Source organism: Colossoma macropomum, unplaced genomic scaffold, assembly GCF_904425465.1.
Source record: "Colossoma macropomum unplaced genomic scaffold, Colossoma_macropomum, whole genome shotgun sequence".
NCBI lineage: Eukaryota > Metazoa > Chordata > Actinopteri > Characiformes > Serrasalmidae > Colossoma > Colossoma macropomum.
In genome coordinates, this window is record NW_023494789.1 from 29,451,736 (window position 1) to 29,464,476 (window position 12,741).

Consider the following 12,741-nt stretch of genomic DNA (forward strand, 5'->3'; position numbering starts at 1 on the left):
AACCAAGTTGGTGCTGTAGGGTAGGCAACTGTGTGAGGTAGGGCTAGGCAATATGAAAATGTATATCGTTATTGTGATAAATTATGTCATAATAGAATACAATATCACTGTTGTTGGAAGAAAACCTTCTATCTCCAAAATGATAACTTTACAGGAAAATGAAAAAAGCTACTTTACTTTTAATGTCAAGTCAATGGAACTAGACTTTTTTCCAAGACATTTTGGGCCGTTTCTTTTGGTCTATTCTTCATGAAATTTACACACAATGTAAAGGGCAACAGGCACTTTCAAATGTGTCAAAAACTGACAAAAATGGAGAAATGGAGATTTTCTTCCGACAGCAGCGATATGCTTTTCTGAACATATCATGCTTAGTGTCAGTACGTGATCCGATGTCTGGAAAAACAAATATCATTACATATTGTGTATCATGAAAATTTCTTGAAGTATCGCAATATTATATTTTTTGCCATATCGCCCACCTCAACTGAGAGGTTTATTATTAAGTTAATGTGTAGTAATGTCAGGGGTTCAGTAAAGCCATTAGGGGTCCAGTTACCCCGCCAACCCTCCAACTCAAGACCCAGCACTATCAACCCAACGGCACTGCAGGTAGTTACACCTCTACAATTGTGGGCTACACTTATCTTCAAATTGCCCATTATTATCAGCTTGGACCACGTTTTAATCAGACAATGTTTACTCTGGCCTCATTCACCTACAAATCATCAAGTCACTGTTTGAACTAACTGACTTCATCAGATTCATACTGGAATACTAGTGTATTCCAGTATGTACCAGTATGAATACTAGCAAACATAGAGGTTGAGGGTAAAGTTTGATCAGTGAAGGTTATAAAATGTTCTTGTGAATTTAGTGTCTAAGACAGAAAGCCTCAGTGCTTAATATAACAATAGCTATACAATAAGGTGTTTGATATAATATTATCTGCCTGCGCTGTAAATGTTTGCCCAGAATTAAACAGGATACTGTATATAACTGTAAAATACATTTGAAGTGTCTTATTGGCTTGAACACATTACATTATTGTATAAATTACAGAAATTGTTTACCCTACAGTGTGTGAGGGTCTGCTCTGGTAGTTATTAGGTGAGCAGGGCCAGTAGAGTCTCAATTACTTTACACTTTAAATCCCACGCCATCATACAAACTGCACTCTGTTGGAGGCTTGATCATGAGCTAAAAAGCTATGAATCAGAGTTACACATTGTACACATAAACAGTTATTTGTGGTGATATTGCTTAACACATTCCATGGGTGTTCACCTAGGTGGACTGAAATGTCAATCCTGTATGTACTACCAGTGAGTTCTATTTATTTCCTCCAGAGAGCATTGCCTCCACTTCCCACCACCAAAATCACACAGGCTCTCCACAAGGCCAGCAGTGAGCTGGAAAGTGTAATTACTGTAGCTGACTAGTGAAACAATATTTTGGTTGCTATGGATCTGTGCCCCAGATTTGAAGTTTGGATATGAAATGAAACAGTGACTATGAGGTTAAAGTATAGCATGTCAGCTTTAATTTGATGGTATATACTTGCATATCAATCAAGAATTACAGTCACTTTATACAGTCTACCAACTTCAGGTTTAAGATAAAAAGGAAAATGCACCTCTGATCAAAAATGAACAGCAATGATAGGAACTGCATCCAGTTATTTTCTGGTAGTAGAAATACATAAATACATGATGCTCTGCGTCTGACTGAATGACACTCTGTCTTCTCAGAATTTCTAACAGTTATTTCACAAGACCTTAACAAAGCACAGAAATCTCAAGTGAAAGGATTGTTCTGCCTTTTGATACATAATCATTTATTAACACAAATACATTTTTTGTGCCATTTACAGATCAAAAAACTATAACTGTGGAACCCTCCATTAATTTAATTTCCATTCAAAAAAGGCATATATGTATGCATGTATATACACTGATCAGGCATAACATTATGGCAGCCTCTTTGTTTCTACGCTCATTGTCAATTTTATCAGCTCCACTTACTATATAGGTGCACTTTGTAGTTCTATAATTACAGACTGCAGTCCATCTGTTTCTCTGCATACTTTGTTAGCCCCCTTTTACCCTGTCCTTCAGAGGTCAGGACCCCCATGGACCCTCAAAGAGCAGGTACTATTTGGGCGGTGGATCATTCTCGGCACTGCAGTAACACTGATGTGGTGGTGGTGTGCTAGTGTGTGTTGTGCTGGTCTGAGTGGATCAGACACAGCAGTGCTGCTGGAGTTTTTGAAGTTGGTTGCATTTCCTGCTTCTCACGATCAGGTTATCACCAACACATTCAATGATGCTGAGGTCTGGACTTTAGGGTCGTCAGTCCATTGTTTTGAGAACACCAGCAGCTTCTTTGTTTGATTTTCAAATGGTGGTCTCTGACTTTTGCAAAGCACTTTGGGTTGTGCAAATATGTGGCAGGTGCAAAAGGTTGAGATTCCTAAAAGCTTACTTAAAAAAGTAATAATTTTCAGGGGGTTGAAATTTATTTCCTCTGATAATACTTCAGTTAGTCATATTTCACTTTCAGGGACACTTTCATGACACTTCAGTTCATGGTAAGACAGGCAGGTGTTTTACCGTGTACTTTTTAAATTCATTGACAGGTCCAGACTTCACTTCCTCACTCTATGTCTATATCTTACATGCTTACTTCACAGTAGTTAGTTATTAATATATAGCAGCCGCCAAATTGTGAATTACAGTCACACTGACTGTGCAAGGATCCTAGGTACACAGTACAACACAGATGTGTGCTCTACTTAAGTTAAACATGCATTCGGTGTTATTGCTTATTTAATGTAATGTTTGTAGTGTACAAGGATGACAAACTCCATTAGTCAAGAATGCATATTAAGAGGTGTGTGGTGGTAGCCATGCATATTTAGTTAAGGACAAAATGACTGTGATGTCACTGTGATGTCATTATGTAGTATTCATGTTTGAACTGAAAAAAAGATTCTGTGCCTCACAGCGGTAAACGGCAGATGGTGGCATGAAGCCATGTAAATGTTGACCTGGTGACAGCATTAGCGGTAAAAATGATTATCAAAGGAAAACTTTAGCTGTGTAGACTGTATTTTTTAAAGGTGGAATAAGGCAGGAGAACAGTCTGTGCTCTTTTATGGTATAGCACTCAAAACAATCAACAAAGCGCTTTATCTCACCGCTGTGGTCAACAGCCAAAGGTGGGAAAAATGTAACTTTTGACAGAATTTTCTGCTGCAGCTCTATTGAAAACAGTGGTATGTGCTGTCTCCCCTTTACCGCCAACATGTAAATGCAGCACTACTGTCAGTTTTTGCTCCACATCAGGCATGTCTTAGACTCTTCCTGACTAACACAAATACAACAATGAAGCATTACAGTTAGTAAAGTATTCAGAACATATGTTGAGAAACATACAGTGGCAATCATATATATTTACATAAAAACAAGACAACTATGATGTCACTGTTTTGTCTTTAAGTGTTTGCTCTTTTCCTCCTCCACCACATCAATTGACAGTGTGCTAGTTGGAAACTCCCTAAGAGCAAGAGGAAGAAACCTTGAGAGGAACCAAGACTCAAAAGGGGAACCCATCCTCCTCTGGTCCACACCGGATAGTAAACAATGACAATAGAGAAATATTAACAGAGAATAATATTTTAACATTAGTATAAAATATTCAAATACAAAAGCAGATAAAGGAGAAAAGCAGGTGAAGCAATGGCTATGATAAAATAGTTTGAGTCTGTGCAACAGCAGCAGCAGCATCAGGAGAGTTCATGCAGGTGAGGTTTGCACAGCATTGTATAGCAGGAAGCTCCATGACTGGTCCATGGCGAGCAGATGAAGGCAGATGAAGCAACAGTTCAGACAGGGCCGCTGGAACCACGTTGGCGAGCGGGCATTCGCCCCACCACTTTTCAAAGTACAGAAGCGCACTAATTCACAAGGGAATTCAACACCAGAGCACGTTTTCTTCCAGTGCACATTTTCCCTGTACTGTCTGCACAACCTGCTGCTTTAACATTTCAATCTTTACAAACCCTCACACACGTGAATATTTGTTTATTGATCAGAAGTTTTGGAGGGATGCAAGGGCTCGACCTAATAGGTTAAACATAATTTGGCATTTACAAAGATGAAAAGCGTCTCTATTTTCTGTTTCTCTGTTTTCCTGGTGGTGAATGTGAGACTGCCAGAGTGCTGGCATCCCTGCAAAACGTCTGATTCATAAATAAACACCCATGTGTGTAATTTAGACCACTTTAGCCCTTCTATCATCCAAATCAAAAGAAAAAGATAAAATATCACAAAATCAAACTGCGGTGGGTCTTTAGAGAATGAACTGGGTATGAAAACAGCCTGACGTTCTTCAGAGATGTTAGCTAACAAATGCTGCTATCTGAGGCTGCAGCTACTGAAGCAGCATCAAAACAAACACTGACACTGTTCATGATCAGGTTCAGAGGTGGGTAGAGGAGCCTGAATCAATACTCAAGAGATAATGTTGACACTTGCATTACATAATTAAGTAAAAGTACCTTCCCCAGAACAAGTTGAGTAGAAATACAAAAGAAGCATGTCGAAAATCTACTGAAGTCCTGAGTGCTGCAGGGGAACTTCTTACTACATCCAGCATTTATCAGGGACTGAAGATTGTGCAGTTCTGTTCTTCTCTTTTTGGGATTCTTTTGGTCTAAAATACAAAGCTGCAGTCAGAGATGTAAACAATCACAAAGCAGTACAAGTACTGCCACCATCAAAACATGTTGAAATTAAACACAAAAACTGAATTAGTAACTAAATACGAATGGCTGAAATATAATCGATAAATCAATATTTTACTTAAGTACATGTACTTGTGTAAATGTAACTAGTTACAACCCACCTCTAGGCCACCAGGGCCGTATTCTCAGCTCTTACAGGAATTCTCAGACTTTCTATCAAGTTTAATAAATAAAGTAATAATTGTCTGAGATTTTAATATCCACTTTGACAAACCTCAAGATGCACTAAGTAAGGCATTTATATCTATCTTTGTAGGTTTCACTCAAAATATAAAGGGGCCCACTCATTATTGCAGCCACACTTTAGACTTAATTCTGACCTTTGGTGTAAACATAGATAACTTAGCCATTCTCCCCCAGAGCACAGCAGTCTCAGATCATTACCTAATCTCATATGAAATTCGCTTTAGTGGTAATGTACATTCATCACCATGCTGTCCTGTTAAGTGGACTATAACTCCACAGCTGATAGCTTTATCAGGAACCTTCCACAATTATCAGCTTCTATCAGCTGTCCATCTAATCCTACCGAATTGGATATTATGACCAAGTGCTTAGAAGATACTTTTCGATCTACTCTAGATAATATGGCTCCATTTAAAAGTAAAATAATAAAGAGCTTTAAAACAGACTGGCAGACAACTAGAGCGAAAATGGCGCCTGACTAAACTTGAAGTTTTCCAGTCTGCCTGGAGGGAAAGCCTTGTAGACTATTGAAGAGCACTTACTGCAGCACACTCAACCTATCTCTCCTCTCATAGAAAACAATAATAATCCTAGATTATTATATAGCATAATTTCTAAATTAACTAAGAACCGAACAGTTACCGAACCCCAGATGCCATTAGCCTATAGCAGCAATGATTTTATGAATTCCTTTAATGATAAAATTGAAAAATTAGGCAGAAAATTCAGAATGCACAGTTAAACTCTACAAACTTGCTGCCTTATAATGCCAGTCTAGATCTTGAGAATATTGTAACTACTGCAGAGAGGCTGGAATCATTTACCTTACTTCAACAAAATGAACTAGTTAAAATTGTTTCCTCCGCAAAATCTTCTACTTGTATGTTAGATCTGATTCCTACAGGTTTACTCAAAGAAATTTTGCCAGAAATAACCAAGCCTATTCTGTCAATAATAAACTCCTCTCCTTGGCTATATCCCAAAACTCTTAAACTAGCATTAATTAGACCTCTGATTAAAAAAAGCTAACCCTGATCCCTGCAAACTATCAAATTATAGACCTATATAGAATCTCCCCTTTATATGAAAGATCTTGGAAAAAGTTGTGGCAAAACAATTAAGTTCCTATTTGCATAGGAATCATGTAATAACTAGACCTGCCGGAGTCTGTGCTGCACTGTTAACACTGTACTCTGTGATCAGTCACTCTTTACAGAACTAACTCTCTTTGTGTTTTCTTTTTCTTTGCCGAGTTGAACAGCTGCCTATCCTGTGCGCCTGATGCTGTTGCTTCTTCTGCCTTGATCGGGTGCCCACTGCTCGCCAGCCTTCTGGACCGGTTTGACCACCATTGTGCTTCATGCTGTACAACGCTGCGCAAACCTCACCCTCATGAACTGACCCTCCTGATGATGCTGCTGCTGCATAAACTAAAACTAATCTAATTAACCATTGCTCCGCCTGTTTTCCCCGTTTTGTATTATAATATTTTATACTAATGCTGTTTGCTATCCGGTGTCGACCAGAAGAGGATGGGTTCCCCTTTTGAGTCTCGGTTCCTCTCAAGGTTTCTTCCTCTTGCTCTTAGGGAGTTTTTCCTTGCCACTTTGGCTTGCTCATGGGGGCTTGCACCCGGATTTTTCTGTAAAGCTGCTTTGTGACAGCTCTCTATGTTCTTGTTGGTTCTCCAGGTTTCCGAGGCATACAGGAGAACTGAGCAGACATTTGATTTGTAGATTTTCAGTTTGGTGTTCATCTGCAAGACTGATAATTTCCAGATGTTTTGCAGACTGCTGAAGGTTTGTGCTGCAAGACCAATTCTAGTGGAGATCTCCTTTTCGATGTTGCTGTCGGCTGAGATGTAACTGCCAAGGTTTTTGAAGTCCTGTACTTCTTCCAGCTCCACTCCACGTATGTTGGTTTTGGTTGCATTCTTGTTCTTCAGTTTCATCACCTTGGTCTTGTCAGGGTGGATCTTGAGCCCCACGCTTCTTGCTGTCTGGTTGACCCTGTCTGCCTTCTCTTGGATGTCTTTCTGGGTGTGGGAAAGCAGGACGATGTCGTCCGCAAAGTCTGTGTCTTCGAGTCGGGCAGTCAGTCCCCATACGATCCCCCTTGGCTTGTCTTCGGTGGCTTTCATCACCCAGTCGATGACGATGAAAAAGAGGATGGGCGACATTACACAGCCATCTGACTCCCGTTTTCATATGGAACCTCTCGCTTTGTTACCCATCATGTCGCACACAGCAATTGGTGCCATAAATCTAGTAAAAATGTTGGCTACAATATTATTTTAAATTCCTGTATCTTACTTTTCTTTTTGGGATACCAAAGACTAACCCTTACATGTTTAACTACCTAAATACTTAAATCTTTCTCTTCACAGTGAGTGCTTAGGTTAATAGTCTTGAGACAGTCATAAAGTAAGAAGTGGTACAGTCCATGGTTGAAAGCCAGAAGATTGATAACAAAATACTATACCTCTGTTAAGGAATCTCTATGAACACCAAGTATTTAGAAATAAAAATATCAGACAGGTAAAATGTCACAGGACAGGAATTGTAAAACAAAACAAAATAAAACCAAAAATATTTAGAGCAGGTAGGCTAAGAATCTGAACTACAAGCCAGCACAGTCGAGCAGGTCAATTCTAGCCAATCCTATCGCAGGAAGCTCCTCCTCTGGCACCCTTTATCATAGCTCTGTGAGTTCATAGGGTTCAGCATTCAGCTTTCGCTTGTTGAGCTGCTTCTCCACTTCTGTGACCAAGATGTCGATCTTAATGCACGCCTGTACTTTGGTGGTAAAAATCCTCATGCTGCCGCTGCAGCTGGCGGAGCTTCTGGGTCTGTACCGATTCTACAAGCGCATGTTTCCTGCCCTCATGCACAGAGTTAGCTTCGCGTACAACAGCAAGATGAACGAGAAGAAGCGCAAACCCTCATTTCAAGGGTTACCTGCAGAAAAGCATGGACAAAAATGACCACCTGGTGTACAACAATTTCAGAGTGGCGCCCAGGGAGGACCTGAGGGTCGTGGAGGACAATTCTATGGACGTGGTGGTCTGCACACTCGTTCTGTGCTCGGTTAAAAACACTCCCAAGGTTATCCAGGAGATCAAAAGAGTCCTGAGACCGGTGAGCAGGTTATTGTCATCTGCTAAATCCCCCTCAAACCGGTTAAATACCCAGTTTTTGTGTTACGCTTTAAAAAAGATGGTTCTTCATGAGTTTCTGTAATAAAGGCAATGGTTCTATCTAGAACAATGAGATCCATTTAAAACCACTTGATGCTTAAATGGTTCTTAAAGAGGGTTCTATACAGCACCAAAAAGGTTTCTTCTATTGTTACAATGTCAAACAGAAGAACCCTTTTTGGTGCTATATAGAACCATATACAATACATTCTCCATGACTCAGAACTCATGGTATTAAATAGAACAATTGCCTTTACTAAAGAGCCCTTGGTGAACCATCTTATTTGACTGCGTGGCTGTTTAAACTTGTTTAAAGCACTGGCTCCAGACTGTTTGGCTCAGATCTCTGGGCTAAGTTTCCATGCATGCAGCAGTCTGACTAAAATGTTTATACAAGCTACATAAGAAATTGTATCAGTTCATAGTCCAGTTTACATGCACTTGGGTACAATCCCAATATTGGACAGAGGCAACAGAAAGCTTGATATATACATGTACACACAGGCATCAAATACAAGTTACACTTGAATATATTTTTGTCTGTTACGACTGTACCTCTAGCCACTTACATAATGCTGTTAAAATGCTAATCATAGTGTTCATACTGATCATACAGGTTTGCCACTGATGTGTAGGAGTGAAAAGGTAAGGTAAAAAGTAAACCACAGTCTTAGTCCTGGTGTGATGAGGGTGTTAACATGTCTACGTTAAACTAGAATAACCAATCAATATCAGCCTGAAAGTTTTAGTCAGACTGAGTTTACTCCAACTCAGACCTTATTCAGATTGTGGCCTATTTGAACTAACTGACTTAATCAGATTCATTCTGGAATATTATTCTTTACTCTTCTTTTACAGGGTGGAGCATTCTTCTTCTTGGAGCATGTGGAGGCTGACCCCTCGACCTGGATATACTTTCTTCAGCATGTTTTCCAGCCTTTCATTTACTGAACACACATACACACACAGCTACACAACACAGTCAAAGTACATTCAGTTTTCGTTAGATTATGATTCTTTAGATTTTTCGAGGAAATAATTACACCTTCTATGATTTACATATCGTCACTGTCCAAAGAAAAACAAGTATCTCCAAAATGGCAACTTTACAGAAGATCACAAAACATTCTTTACTTTTTGTAGTAGTTAATATAAAGAGATTTTATTCCAAGCAATTTTGGAGCATTTCTATTTGCCTATTTATCATGATTTTGATTTTTTTAAACAACGTAAAGGGCAGCTGCTGTGCTCAAATGATGCTGAAAAGTGTACATTAAAAAAATTAAGATCTTTTTTTTTTGGGCAGCGATGATATATATATAATATATATTCAATTATAATTCTCTAATTCTCTTTGGGGGTTGGGGTCCTGCAGTACTTTTATAGGAAGTGTGTAATCTCAACTGAGAAATACTTTCTGCTACAGCTCTTTCAGGGTTTTATGAGATTTCACCGCAGCACTACAGATAGGCTATAAACAGGGGTTAAATTGGGCCAGAGCAGATCTCTGTCACCTTTGCTTTACCCTGAGTTGCTACCTATCTTGTACCTACATCATTAGCCATTTTATGAGATTAACATATACATGCACTTTGTAGGTATACTGTAGCACAATTTCTTACCCACTTTTAATGGAAAAGCACCATCATAAGATATTACGTGGTAGCATGTAAGCATGTGTTGCACTGGTACGACTGTTTTAGACACAACCGAGTTGCTGGAGCTCTAAACACTGTGTACACTTCTTGTCCACTTTCTTAGACACACTTACTTTGTTGATAAACCTGGCAGATGTACAGTTACAGACTATAGTCCATCTTTTTCCATTCACAATTTGTGCTAGTCATCCTTTAGTCCAGTGCTACCCAAAGTATCTCCCCCAGCCCCTCACCTAATGAGAGAACATTTTTATTTAACCCCTTAAATGGCCAGGGCTCATCCGCAGGCCCAAAGTTTATTACACACTTCTGTAACCTAAGAATAGCTTAAAAAATGGTTTACACTGAAGTCCCTGTAGTTACTGATTAATAGGTCTTAGTATGTAAAAAGCCCAGGATTTTTAGTTGTTAACTTCTTACTTTAAATACTAAAATCTATGACCCAGAGATGTCACTAACCACAATGTAGATGTAACAACACATACGTGTATGCTACCTGTTATGAGCTAATGAAACATTAGACAATGGTCATAATAAGCAGTTGCATATGGACAAGATGCAATATCGGGACCACTAGGGTCCACATGGAGGCTTCTTCATATGTAGATAATCTGTCACAGTATTTCAAGAAAACAACATGCGGCAATGTTATGAAAGCACATGTTACAAAGGTTTCCACAAGTACAATAACATGTGAAAACACAAGGCTGGTAAGCTGCTAGCAGTTTGGTTATTTTTTGGCTCATGGCCCACCACGGATATTACACAGATATATTGTGAAGAATCAGACTGGCTGGAGTCTGTAAATGTAGAAACTGTAAATCTACAAAGTGTACCTATTTGGTATTGCCTGATAAAAATGGCCAGTGATTCTAGGTACAAGGCAGGTGTACCTAATGATCTGACAAATGGTTGTATGTGAAAGGCATTTTTGATGAAAATGTTCATCATTTATCATACTGTAGTCATGAAAACTATTTAAATATTAAACTGTGCTAAAAGGGAACCACTAGACAGCTACACTCTCAGTCACTAATCCTTATGTAACAAACCACAATCATGTGGTCATGCATATTTTGTGAAGTGTTACATTTTCAGTCATTTCTGCTGTTTCATGATGTTTCAGTTCGCTATATAAATTGGTTCATTATGGCTCAACCTTTAGCCTAGATTATTTCTGTTCTTTACTGTCCTGCTGTAATGTTAGATATTAATTTTCATAGCCAGATTAAATTATCTCTACTGAGGCAGCTAAATCTGACATCTTCCCACATTAGATCTATTACAAATTAATGTATTTTTATTACTCTTGATAGCTAACTTGTAATTATAATGTTATAATCACATTTTACACTTTTGAGGACTTCATATAACAGTAATAAACTGAGAATCCCAGTTTCACCCCAGTCTAGCTTACAAGGGAGAATTATGCTACATCTTTGTGTGAATAAACAGAAGTGATGCAACAGAAGATAGACAACTTTTACAGAGTGCTACGCGCTTTAGCACTCTGCAACCCTACTCTGTAAGTTTTTTCATTGTGTCAACCAGCTTTAGTGATCTACTGCTTCTTTCCTGAGCGGTTGTTACTTCTAGACACTTCCATTTCACAACAATAGCACTTGCAGTTGACCGGGGCAGATCTAGCAGGGCAAGAATTTCACAAGTTGACTTGTGGCATCCTAAAATAGTTAAACATTAAGATACTGTAGCATTTCATGTGAATGTGTTTATGAGATGCATGTTTTGATTGTGTGTTGTAGTTACTACGTCGGTCATGGCTGTGAGACTACTCATGCCTCCTGGAAGCGCATAGAGGCAGCTGCATTCTCCGACTTGCAGCTTCTCCACTTCCAGGCAGCAGTGTCCCCCCTCATCAGACCACACATTGTCGGTTATGGTGTGAAATAACGGCAGCACAAACAGTCAGTGCCACGGCTCAATAGACTATCAGATATTTTTATATCACATCTATTTTAGCCATAAATGTACTTCTAAAGTAACATTTATAATTGTATCAGTAAAAATGTCTTTATAAATGTAAGACTTTCTTATGTAATAAGACGTCTTTGTGACCGACTACTAAAATGAGGTATTTCATGAGATTTGTGTAAAAGTATTACCCTTATAGGCCCTGAAACATGTATTCAAGATTTGTAATGCATTTCACTGAAACCAGAAATACCACCAAGTCAAGTCTGAAGTTATCTGTTTTGGTGTGTGAGAGATTATGAAAGAGTCATACTGCCATCTAGTGCCCAGGAGGCATAATTGTGAACCTTTCCAGATAACTGCTGCAGCAAAGCACAGCACACAAACTTAAATACCTTTGATGGAATGCTGTGCTTGCTGTATGTAATGCAGTGCTATTCATATAAATCTCATCAAATCAGTACAGATTTTAAGTGTGGCAAGGAACAATATAGTAAACATTTAAACAGGTAGATTTTTTTAATTATTAAACCTTTACTTTACAATGTTAGATCCCTGAGGTTAAAATTTTCCAAGAACAACTTGGCCAATTTGCACAAAGTCATAACCACAAACTGATGAGAGTAAAGTAAAACACAGTACCCTACATAAAAAAAAAAAAAACTTACAGCAAAGGTATTTGTAAATATAAGTAGCACAGTTAAACCAAGTCTCCTTATTATTATGCCTTATGAATTATGAATTTATCAAAAGTGATTCATTCAAGTTTTGTACCAGTAAGAGAAGCTGAAAGCCCATTTATGAAGTCTTTGACAGACCTTGTAAAAAGATCTGTGGCCTAAAAGTGTCCTGAAGTAAAAGGTGCTCTGGATTTTATTTTCTCCTAAAAGACTAGTAATATTAATGCAGCCCTCTCCCTAATACCTTTATTCATTGTTTGCTGCTTTAATAGGCGCAGTACT

General features: G+C 38.6%; 1 pseudogene; it reads left to right on the forward strand.

Moving 5' to 3' along the window:
• The first annotated feature begins 7,480 nt into the window (after positions 1-7,480).
• On the forward strand, positions 7,481-12,187 carry LOC118808266 (annotated as a pseudogene).
• The last annotated feature ends 554 nt before the right edge of the window (positions 12,188-12,741 follow it).